This window comes from Equus asinus, chromosome 20 (genome assembly GCF_041296235.1).
Source record: "Equus asinus isolate D_3611 breed Donkey chromosome 20, EquAss-T2T_v2, whole genome shotgun sequence".
NCBI lineage: Eukaryota > Metazoa > Chordata > Mammalia > Perissodactyla > Equidae > Equus > Equus asinus.
In genome coordinates, this window is record NC_091809.1 from 41,252,898 (window position 1) to 41,264,582 (window position 11,685).

The window sequence follows — 11,685 nt, forward strand, 5'->3', positions numbered from 1 at the left end:
GCTTCTATACATAAACAATGAATTATTCAAAAATGAAACTAAGGAAACAATCTCATTTACAATAGCATCAAAAAGAATAAGACGCTTAGCAATAAACTTAAGCAAGGAGGTGAATGATCTGTACATGGAACACTAGGAAACACCAATGAAATATAGTCGACATAAATAAACGGAAAGATATCCTGTGTTTATGGATCGGAAGACTTAATACTGCCGAAGTGTCCATACCACCCAAGCAAGCTGCAGACCCAGTGAAACTCCTGTCAAAATCCCAATGGAATACTTTACAAATATAGAAAAAAAATTGTAAAATTCATAGGTAACCACAAAAGGCCCAAATAGCCAAAGTAATTTTGAACAAGAAGAACAAAGCTGGAGGCATAATACTTCCTGACTTCAAAATATATTAAAGGGGACAACCCCATGGCATTGTAGTTAAGTTTGGTGCACGCCACTACAGCAACCTGGGTTCACAGGTTCAGATCCTGGGTGCAGACCTACATCATTCATCAGCTATGCTGTGGTAGCAACGTACATATAAAGTGGAGGAAGATTGGCATCAATGTTAGCTCAGAGATAATCGTCCTCTGGCAATAAAAGAAAAGGACTGGCAACAGATGTTAGCTCAGGGCTAATGTTCCTCAGTAAATATATATATATATATATATTACAAAGCTACAGTAATCAAAATAATATGGTACTGGCACAAACACAGACATCTAAATCAATGGGACAGAATAGAGAGCCCAGAAATAAATCCATGTGTATATTGTCAGCTGATCTTCAACAGAGGTGCCAGGAATACACAATGGAGAAAGTACAGTCTCTTCAATAAAGGTGTTGGGAAACTGGATATTGTTATGCAAAAGAACAAATATGACCCTTATCTTTTATACTATACACAAAAATTACCTCAAAATATATTAAAGACTTAGCCTAAGACCTGAATCCATAAAACTCTTATAGGAAAACATAAGGGAAAAGTTTCATGACATTAGTCTTGGCAATGATTTTTTGGTTAGGACACCAAAAACATGTGCAACAAGGGCAAAAATAGACAAAAGGACTACATCAAACTAAAAATCTGCACAGCAAAGGAAACAATCAACAGAGTGAAAAGGCAACCTTTGGATTGGGACAAAATACTGGCAAACAAATGGATAAAGAACATATGAGATAGATATATAGATATATAAATGGAATATTATTCAGCCTTAGTAAAGAAAAATATCTTGCCACTTGTGATAACAAGGATGAATCTGGAGGGCAAAGTGAAATAAGCCAGGCAGAGAAAGAGAAATAATATATGATATCACTTACATGTAGAATGTAAGAAAAAAACAAAAGCCAATTTCATAGAAACAGAGAATAGAATAGTGTTTGCTAGAGCTGGGAGGGGGGGAAATGGGGTGATGTAGCTCAAAGGCTACAAATTTTCAATTATAGGGAGAAAAAGTTCTGAAGGTCAGATGTGCAGTATTGTGACTATAGTTAATAATACGTTACTATATACTTGAAAGTTGGTGAGAGTGTATCTTAAGTATTGTCACCACATACACACATATACACACACACACAAGGTGTTAACTTGGTGAGGTGATAGATGTGTTAATTTTCTTGATCTTGGTAATCATACAACAATATATATGTGTATCAAATCATCACATTGTACAATTTAAGTATATACAATTAAATTTGTCAATTCTTCCTCAATAAAGTTAAAAAATAAAAATCGTAAAAAATATTCTGAACTAAATGAAAACACAACTGATAAAAATGTGTGGGATGCAGCAAAAACAAAAGTTAAACTTGCAACATTAAACGTATGTGTTAGAAAAAAAAAAAATAAGAAACCAGAGGAAGGCAAGCAATCTAAGCCTAAAGCAAGCACAAGATAATCAACAACAAAAGTTAGTTCAAAAATCAGTGAAATTAAAAACAATGGAGAAAAAATTGAAAAAACCAAAAGTTAGTTCTTTGGAAAAATAAATAAAATTGACAAACCGCTAACCAGGATAACCAAGATATAAAGAAGACAGAAATTGCCAATATCAGAAATGAAGAAGGGATTGTCACTACTGATGCTATGAACATTAAAAAGATAACAAAAGAATACTATATAGAACACTTTTCCCACTTATGTGATAAATGAAATGGAGTACTTCACAAAAAGACACAAACTACAAAAACTCATACAGGATACGTGGATAGCCTGAAGTCCCCTATATCTATTTTAAAAAGTGAATCCATAAATAATAAACTTCCAAAAAACACCACATGCCCAGATGGTTTAATTGTTGAATTCTACCAAAACATTTAAGGAAGAAAAATACCAATTCTCTTCAGTCTCTTACAAAAAAATAGAAGCAGAAGAGACACTTCCTAAAGCATTCAATGAGGCCAGCATTGCCCTACTACCCAAAACAGATAAAGACATTAGAAGAAAAAAACCCTGCAGACCAATATCTCTCATGGATATAGATATGAAAATCCTTAACAAAACATAGGAAATCAAATCCAACATACATAAAAATAATTATAAACCATGATCAAGTGGGATTAATTCCAGATATGCAAGGCTGACCCAGCATTCAAAAATCAATGTGAGAGGATAAAGAAGAAAAATTATGATTGTATCAAGTAACACTGAAAAAGCATTTAACGAAATCCAAAACTCATTCTTGATAAAAACTCTCAGCAAACTAGGAATAGAGAGGGCCTACCTTGCCATACTTGGTAAAGAACATCAACAAAAAACCTAAAGTTAACATCATACTTAATGGTGAGAGAACAGATACTTTCCTGCTAAGATCTGGTAAATTCATTACACTATGCATTTGTCAAAACCCATAGTGTTTTACAGACAAAGAGTGAAAAATTAATGCATACAATATAAAAACTAGTTTAGGATGTTGGGGATTCCAGGAAGAAATGGAGAATGTGACAAAACAATCTAACTCTATTGCAGGTATATTGCAACTTCACTGAAGGGGACAATGGGAAAAGGTGCTGACCTAGGTCACTTTGGATATAACTGTAGTCTGAAAGATTAAAGGCAAAAATTAAAGAAACATCAGCACTGTATTCTAGTTGACAAAGTGATTTCCCACAAGGGTAGAGGTTAACAATTCTGAGACGACTATACAGGCATACTGGGACTGAAAAATTAGGTAAATCAATGGCAGGACGTGGGAGTCAGGTGCCTTACTGTGAGAATGGCAGCTTAAAAACAAGCAAGGGGAGAAAGCATGTGGTAATGGATTGGAGTTGGAGTCATGGGCATGAATTCACGTTTAACTTAATATCGCTACAAATGATCACATATAGACATATTTATAGATATGTGTACATACATATATTTCCTCATTCAGTCAGCTTAGAGGGCCTAGAAGCAATGATACCCTATAGCAGCAACCACATCTAGTGCCCAGAAAATGGTTTCTAATTATGTTCTCTAATAAAAGAACCTAGCTCAGGAACTGGGGCAGAAAATATAAAAGATAAGCCTGGAGCATCTTGTAGTGTTAGAAAGTAAAGAAGTGCTGACCTGAACAGACATACATACACACACACACACACATACACTCACACAGACATAAAGATGGTGTTATGTCAAAGAGACACAGGAGCCAATTGAAAGTGTTCTCAATGGCCCAAACTGGAACAATTTGAACAACAAAATAAATGAAGTATCTTTGGATTATAGTCTAAAGTATAAAATAAATATTCATGTGTCCATAGTGACATAAATAAATGATTGAGTATATACATAAGGAAAATGGACAAATCCCTCTTGCAGAAGACCAAAGAAAACAGAAGAAAAGCAATAATAAAGATAAGAGCAAAAATCAGTGAAACCAAAAACAGAAAAACAATAGAGAAAAACAATGAAACATATATTTAGCTATTTGAAAAGATCAATAAAATTGACAATACTAGAAATAGTGACAAAGGAAAAAGACAGTTGACACAAATTACCAACATGAAGGGGGAAAAACAGCAAATATCACTGCAAACATCAAAATGATAATAAGAACACAGTAAGAAAAAATTTCACACGTAAACTTGACAACAGAAATGAAATGAATCAATGCCTTAAAAAACACAAGCTACCACAACTCACCCAAATGAAACAGAAAAGTTGAATAGTCCTATAACGATTAAGGAAATTAAATTTGTAACTTAAAAAGTTCCCAAGAAGAAATTTCCAGGTCTAGATGTTTTCATTGAGAAATGCTACCAAACGTTTTAAAATTAACACCAATTCTGCATAATCTCTTCCAGAAAATAGAAGTAAAGAGAACAATTCCCAATTCACTTTATGTTGTCAGTATTACGCTGATGCAAAAATCAGACAAAGATAGTACAAAAAAGAAACGTACATATTAATACCCCTTTTAAGAAATCTTTAACATCATATTAGCAGACAAAATTCAGCAATATTTAAATGGAATTATACACTACAACCAAGTAGAGTTTATTCAAAGGATGCAAGAATAGTTCCATATTGGAAAAATCAAGAAGTGTAATCCACTATATGAACAAGCTAAAGAAGAAAAAGCACATAATCATACCAATCAACTCACAAAAAAATAAACATTTGACTAAATTCAAAAACCATTTATGATTTAAAAAAACTCAGAAAGTAGGAATAGAGTAAAACTTCCTCAAGTTGAGAAAGAACAGCTACAAAAAACCTTCACCTAACATTGTACTTGATGGTGAAAGACTGAATGCTTTCCCTGTGATTGGAAATAAGACAGAGATGTCCACTACCATCATTTTTATTGAGCAATGTACAGAAAGCATTGGTCAGAGCAATAAAGAAAAGGAAATGAGAGGATACAGAAAAGAAACAAAGAAATAGTAATGTCCCTAATTGCAGATGAACTAATTTTCTACATAGAAAATCCCAAGGAATCTACTTTAAAATTCCTAGAAGACATAAATGAGTTTAGCAAGGTCACAGGATCAAAATCAGTTGTAATTCTATATATTACCAATAAACACATGAACGCTGAAATTAAAGTGATATCACTTACAATTGTTAAAAAAATTAAATACTTACATGTAAACCTAACAAAACATGTACAGGATTTCTGTGCTGCAAACTACACAATGCTGATGAAAGAAATACAAGAAAATAAATGGAGAGACCTATTGTGTTCATGGATTGGAAGACAACATAGTAAAGCTGTTAATTCTCTCCAAGTGAGTATACAGATTAAAAGCAATTCCCATCAAAATCTCAGCAATACTTTTTATAGATATAAAACAAGTTTGTTCTAAACTTTATATAGAAGAGCAAAGAAACTACAATACAAAAAAATTTGTAAAGAAAGAATAAAATTAAAAAATATCACCCTAGCTGATTTCAAAACTTATATAGCTGCAGCTGCGATAAGCAAACCTGTGTGGTATTGGTGAACTGATAAATACAATGCTCAACAAAAGACAATAAGGAACCCTAAAATAGACCCACACAAATATGCCCAAATGAGTTTTGAAAAAGTACAAAAGTTGTTCAATAGAAGAAAGACACTCTTTTCAATAAATGCTGCTGGAGCAATTGGACATTCACAGTCAAAAATAAATAAATAACCTCAATCTAAGTCTCACATCTTATTAAAAAATAATTCAAAATGGATCACAGACATGTATTAAAACAAAACCTATAAAACTTTTAGGGAAAAAGTAGGGGGAAAATCTTTAGGATGTAAGGCTAGGCAAAGAGTTCTTAGAGTTGATACCAAAAGCGTGATCCATAGAAGGAAAAACTGATAAAGTGTACTTCATTAGAATTAAAAACTTCGTCTTTATGAAACCTCTTTTAAAGGATGAAAAGACAAGCTACATACAATATTTGTAATCCAGCTATTGACCAAAGGACTTCCTGGAATGTATCTAAAATGCATTTTTTTAAAATATCAAAACTCAATGCTTAAAAAGAAATAGTCCTATTACAAAACTAACAAAAGATATGAAGAGACAGGTCACTGAAGAATATATATACCTGGCAAATAAGCATATGAAATTATGTTCAATATTATCAGGAATTACGGTAATAAAAAATAAACCTACAATGAAATATCATTTTGCACCTATCAGAATGGCTAAAATAAAATATAGTGACAATGCTAAATCATGGCATAGATATGGAGAAACCGGATCACTCGTATACTACTGGAGGGAATGTAAAACGATACCATAGCCACTCTGGAAAGCATTTTGTCAGTTTCTCTCTTTTTTTCTCAATCCAAATTCATTTTCTTTTGCTTTTCCTTTATTTTGAGATACAATTGACATACAACATTGTGAAAGTTTAAGGCGTACAATGTGTTAATTTGATATATTTATATATTTCTATGTGATTACCACCATAGCATTAGCTAACACATCTATCTTGTCACATAATTAATATTTGTGTGTGTGTGGTGAGAACAATTAAAATCTAGTCTCTTAGCAACTTTGAAGTTTATAATACAATATTGCTGACTATAATCACTATGCTGTGCATTAGATCTCCTGATTTACTTATCTACTAGTTGCAATTTTGTACCCTTAAACATCTCCCCAATTCCTCCACCTCTCAGCCTCTGGTAACTGCTATTCCACTCTGTTTTTATGAGTTTCACTTTTTTAGATTCCACATATAGTTGATATCACATGGTATTCGTCTTCTCTGACATCTCATTTAGCATAATGTCCGCAAAGTCCATCCATGTTATCAAAAATGGCAGAATTTTCTTCTTTCTTGACACACTAAACATGCAATTACCATTCAACCCAGCAATTGCACTCCCAGGCATTTATCCCAGTAAAATGAAAACTTAAGTTCACACAAAAACCTATACATATATGTTACAGAAGTTTTATCCATAATAGCCAAAAACTGGAAATAACAGTTTTCCTTCCAAGTGTGAATGGTTAAACAAACTTCTGTACTTTCATACCATGGTATACTATTCATCAGTAAAAAGAAACAAACTATTGACACATACAACAATTCGGATAAATATTCAGATAATTATACAGCGACAAAAAAATGTCAAAATGTTATATACCATATGATTCCATTTATACATTATTGAAATGACAAAATTGTAGAAATGGTGAACAAATTAGTGGTTGCTGGGTGTCAAGAAGAAGGTGGGGTTGAGAGAGAAATTGGTATGACTATAAAAGGGTTATGTTCAAGTTTTGGTTGTGATATTTAGTGCTGTTTTGCAAAACGTGACCGTGGGGAGGAAACTTGGTAGAGGGTACACAGGATCTCTATTACTTTTTACATTTGCATACAGTTGAATCTTTAATTTTATCAAAATAAAAACTTAATCAAAAAAAGGCAGCAAAAGGGGCCGGCCCCGTGGCCGAGTGGTTAAGTTTGCACGCTCCGCTGTGGCGGCCCAGGGTTTCGCTGGTTCGGATCCTGGGCGCGGACACGGCACTGCTCATCAGGCCATGCTGGGGCGGCATCCCACATGCCACAACTGGAGGGACCCACAACTAAAAATGCACAACTATGTACCGGGGACTTTGGGGAGAAAAAGTAAAAATTAAAATTAAATAAATAAATAAATAATGAAAAATCTAAAAGAAAAAAAAGAAAGAGCAAAAAAGGACTACATAACTTTAGCAATGTATCGATAGCATAGTTAAAACAGTTGATTGAATATGTTAACGTAACCAACTTTAGCTCATGTCACTGATGTTTTGAACTTAACATATGTAAGTTTCTCTTTAAAAACAAATTAAATTTTAAGAACAAAAAAGGAATTCTACAATTAAAATTTACAATAGGTAAAGCAAAAAATTCACAGAATGGACTTCAGAGTAGATTGGAGACAACAGAGGAAAAAAATAGTGAACTGAAGGATGAATCAGAAGAAATTATATAATGTGAATAACAGATAAAAATAGACTAGAAAAAAATAAACAGAGCCTCAGAAACCTTAAGAACAATAACAAAACATGTAATATTTATGCTTTTTGAGTCACAGAAGGCAAAGAGGAAGAGTTCTAAGGCTGAAAACAATATTCCAAAACACAGTGGCTGAAAATTTCTCAAATTCAACTGAAGACAAACCTACAGATTCAAGAGCTGTGCAAGCTTCAAACAATAAATCCAAAGAAATCCATGCCATGACTGATCAGAGTTAAACTTTTGAAAACTGGAAACAAAACAAAACAAAATCTTAAATGAAAGTAGAGAGAAGTGATAAATAATCTGGAGAGATACAATGATTAGGATGACACCAGATTCCTCATCTGAAATAATGAAGAAAAAGAAAGGAACTCAACATTTTCAAGCTTTAAAAAGGAAAAATTACGAGTTTTGAATTCTATATCCACTGGCAATATCCTTCAGGAATAAAGGGGAAATAAATAATTCCCAGGTGAAGGAAGTCTAAGATAATTTGTCATCAACATACCGACCCTTGACGAATGGCTAAAAGAAGTATACCAAACAGAAAGGAAAGAGTAACAGAAGGAGGCTTGGAAAATCTGGAAGGAAGAACTATGGAATGTCTAAAAATAGAGCTAAATGTAATAGACTATCCTCATCATTTTTTAAAATTATTTTTCACATTTGAAATAAAAGTAATAACACCATCTGATATGGCACTCAATCTATGCAGAGAAAATACTTAAGACAATTTTTTAAAATGGAAAAGGATAAAAGGAAGAACTAGAAGAAAATTTTCTACACTTTACTCCACATTATAAAATGTCAATACCAGGAGACTATGCAAGTTACTTTGTATATCGTGATACCTAGAGTAACCACTAAAAAGTTATAGAGAGACATACACTTCAAATCACTATAGATAAATCAAAATTAAATTCTGAGAAAGATCACCTAATCCATAGAAAGTCAATAAAAGGTGAAACAGAGGAACAAGAAACAGTGGGAACAAATAGAAAACGATACAAAGTAGAGTAAGCCCTCAGACATCAATAGGTCAATAATGGTCTAAATAAATTAAATTAAGAGTCCAATTAAAAGACAGAGATTATCAAAGTGAATTTAAAAATGATCCGACTGCATGCTGTCCACAAGAACTTTGCTTCAAATATGATATAGGTAGGTTAAAAGTAAAGAATGGAAAATAATAAACTATACAAACATAGTAAGTTAGGAGTTGTTTATGTTTTCTTAATACGAGTCCATTATCAGATATATATTTTGAAAATGTATTTTCTTGGTTATGACTTGGCTTTTTATTTTCTAAATTGTGTCTTACAATTTAATTGTAATTAAATTCTTACAATCTTCATTGTATCTTACAATATTGAGGAAAGAAATAACCAGATCAGAAAATACACACAATATTTAAACAGATATTTCACCAAAGAAGATATACAAATGGCTAATAAGTTTATGAAAGATATTCAGTATCATCACTCATTAAGGATGTGCAAATTAAAACCAAAATGAGATATTACTGCACACCCACTAGAATGGCCGTGATTAAAAACACAGACAATGCCAAGTGTTGATAAGGTTGTGGAAAAACTCATGGGAATATAAAATAGTAGAGCCTCTTTTGAAAACAGTTTCATAAAAAACCATAAACTTTCCATTTCACCCCGCAACTCCACTCCCTACACTTTCATTTAACTCACTCTACTCAGAAGTACAAGGGCATTCATTCCCCAACAGTGCCAGATCCACATATCTTCTCTCCTCCCCCCACCACTACTCTGCATCGAGATATCTTTGTTCACTTATCTTGAGTCTGAAGTACTTTTCAACAAAGTGTTGGAATAATAAGATATCCATGTGCAAAAAAAATCTGCTTAGATCAACAGCCCATACCATATAGGAAAATTAATTTAAAATAGATCATAAACTTAAATTCCATAACACTTAGAGAAAAAAACATAATAGAAAAATTGTTGGACTTTGGGATTAGCAAAAGATCTCTTAAATGTGACACTAAAAGTTCAATCCATAATTTAAAAAACAGACATTAGAATTTATCAAATTTAAGATTTTGTGTTCTTTGAAAGACACTATTAAGAGAATGAAAATATAGACTAGAAGAAATATTTGTAAATCATACGTCTGACATAATTTGTATTCAGAATACATAAAGAAATCTCAAAACTAAAGGACAAGAAAACAAACAACCCTATGTGCCCTATGAGAGCACAGACTTTTCATCTTATTCACCACTGTATCTATGGTGTTTAAAAACAAAGCCTGGTACAGGATAGATGCTCAGTTTCTATTTGTTGATTAAATAACTACATCATTTGTGCCATTAAACCTCTAAGACAGAAGAGAAAATGAAAATAATAAAAAGAAAATGCTAACTGCTAATGGAATTAGAGATTTTTAGGAGTATTTAAGAAAAGGACAGAAATTCTTCTACTAATAATTGATAAATATTTGTAGTAAGATTAGTATAGCATGCCCTATTACCCACATTTGCTGCCCTGAAGTCACAAGAGGTAAAATCCAATGCAGGTTCCCTTTATTTCTGACTGCTGTAAATGGTTATCTCAGTTTCTTGTCCTTAGGAACAGGGATCAGAAGGAAATCTCTCTTTACCACACTCCCTTGTGACTAACTTGAGAAGAGACCAGAGTGAGAAGAGCATCTCCCTTAAGGAAATGAATCTTCCTATTCAGAATGCCCTATTCCACTCATATGGACCACTCACATTTCTGAAAACTCAATAGCCTTTCATTAGAGGTTTATTACAGGTTTCCTTGCTAACAGAAAGGTGGCTTTATGCCACTTTGCTTTTAAGATAGACTTACATTAGTACCTGTTTTTGCTAGCCACAAGAAATCCAAAGGGAATTTTCACTTTTACAAAAAAGGGCAAAAAGGGAAAAGAGCGTTCAGTGTTATAGTCATGTTTCAAGCCTTTCACATTGGCCACATCAGCCACAGAAGACAACGACCTCTACCTTCAACATCGAGGTAAGCAGACACAGAAGAAGGTGTAGACGTTAGTGACCTGCCTGCCCTGAGGGATCAGATAATGATGAGATGTTAACAGATGACCTCTTCCTCTCTCTCCTATCCCAGTATCCTGTACATCCCATCACCCCAACCTCTGACTCAGCCTGACACCACAACCACCACTATCTCCTCTCAGCCTTTGAATGTGCTTGCTGTTTTCCCAGTTCTGCTAAGTGAAATTACACTGCACATACATTATTCCTACTTTATACAGGCTGTATATTTATAATATCATTCTTGATTTTACTATATGTTAGTATTATTTTAGGTTTTATATGTTGTTTGGTATAATTTCGTAGGTTATTTTGGGAGGTCTGGGAATGGTAAAAAAAAAAAAAAAAGTTTCTCCCATATAAATTGATGGTAATTGGTTTAAAAAGTTTTCATAGGAACACTCTACTTTAGATAGTGGGGGAAATCTGTAAATTAATGAATAAATGGCTGCATCCAAAGTCCACCAAAGTCTACATCTCCATGACAAAATTTTACAGGAATTCCAGACATGCCTGAGTCAAAAATCTCACAACCTTACCATTTCTGAATTTATCATCATTCAACCTTTTCTACTTAAAACCTTATAATCTCTAAGAATAAAGTGGAGAATGACAGAATGAACTACTTTCCTTACTTTCTATGAAAGGACAAGGGACTTCTCCTCCTCTTTCTGACAGTATCTTTTCCTGTGAAGTGATTTACATAATAAACTTA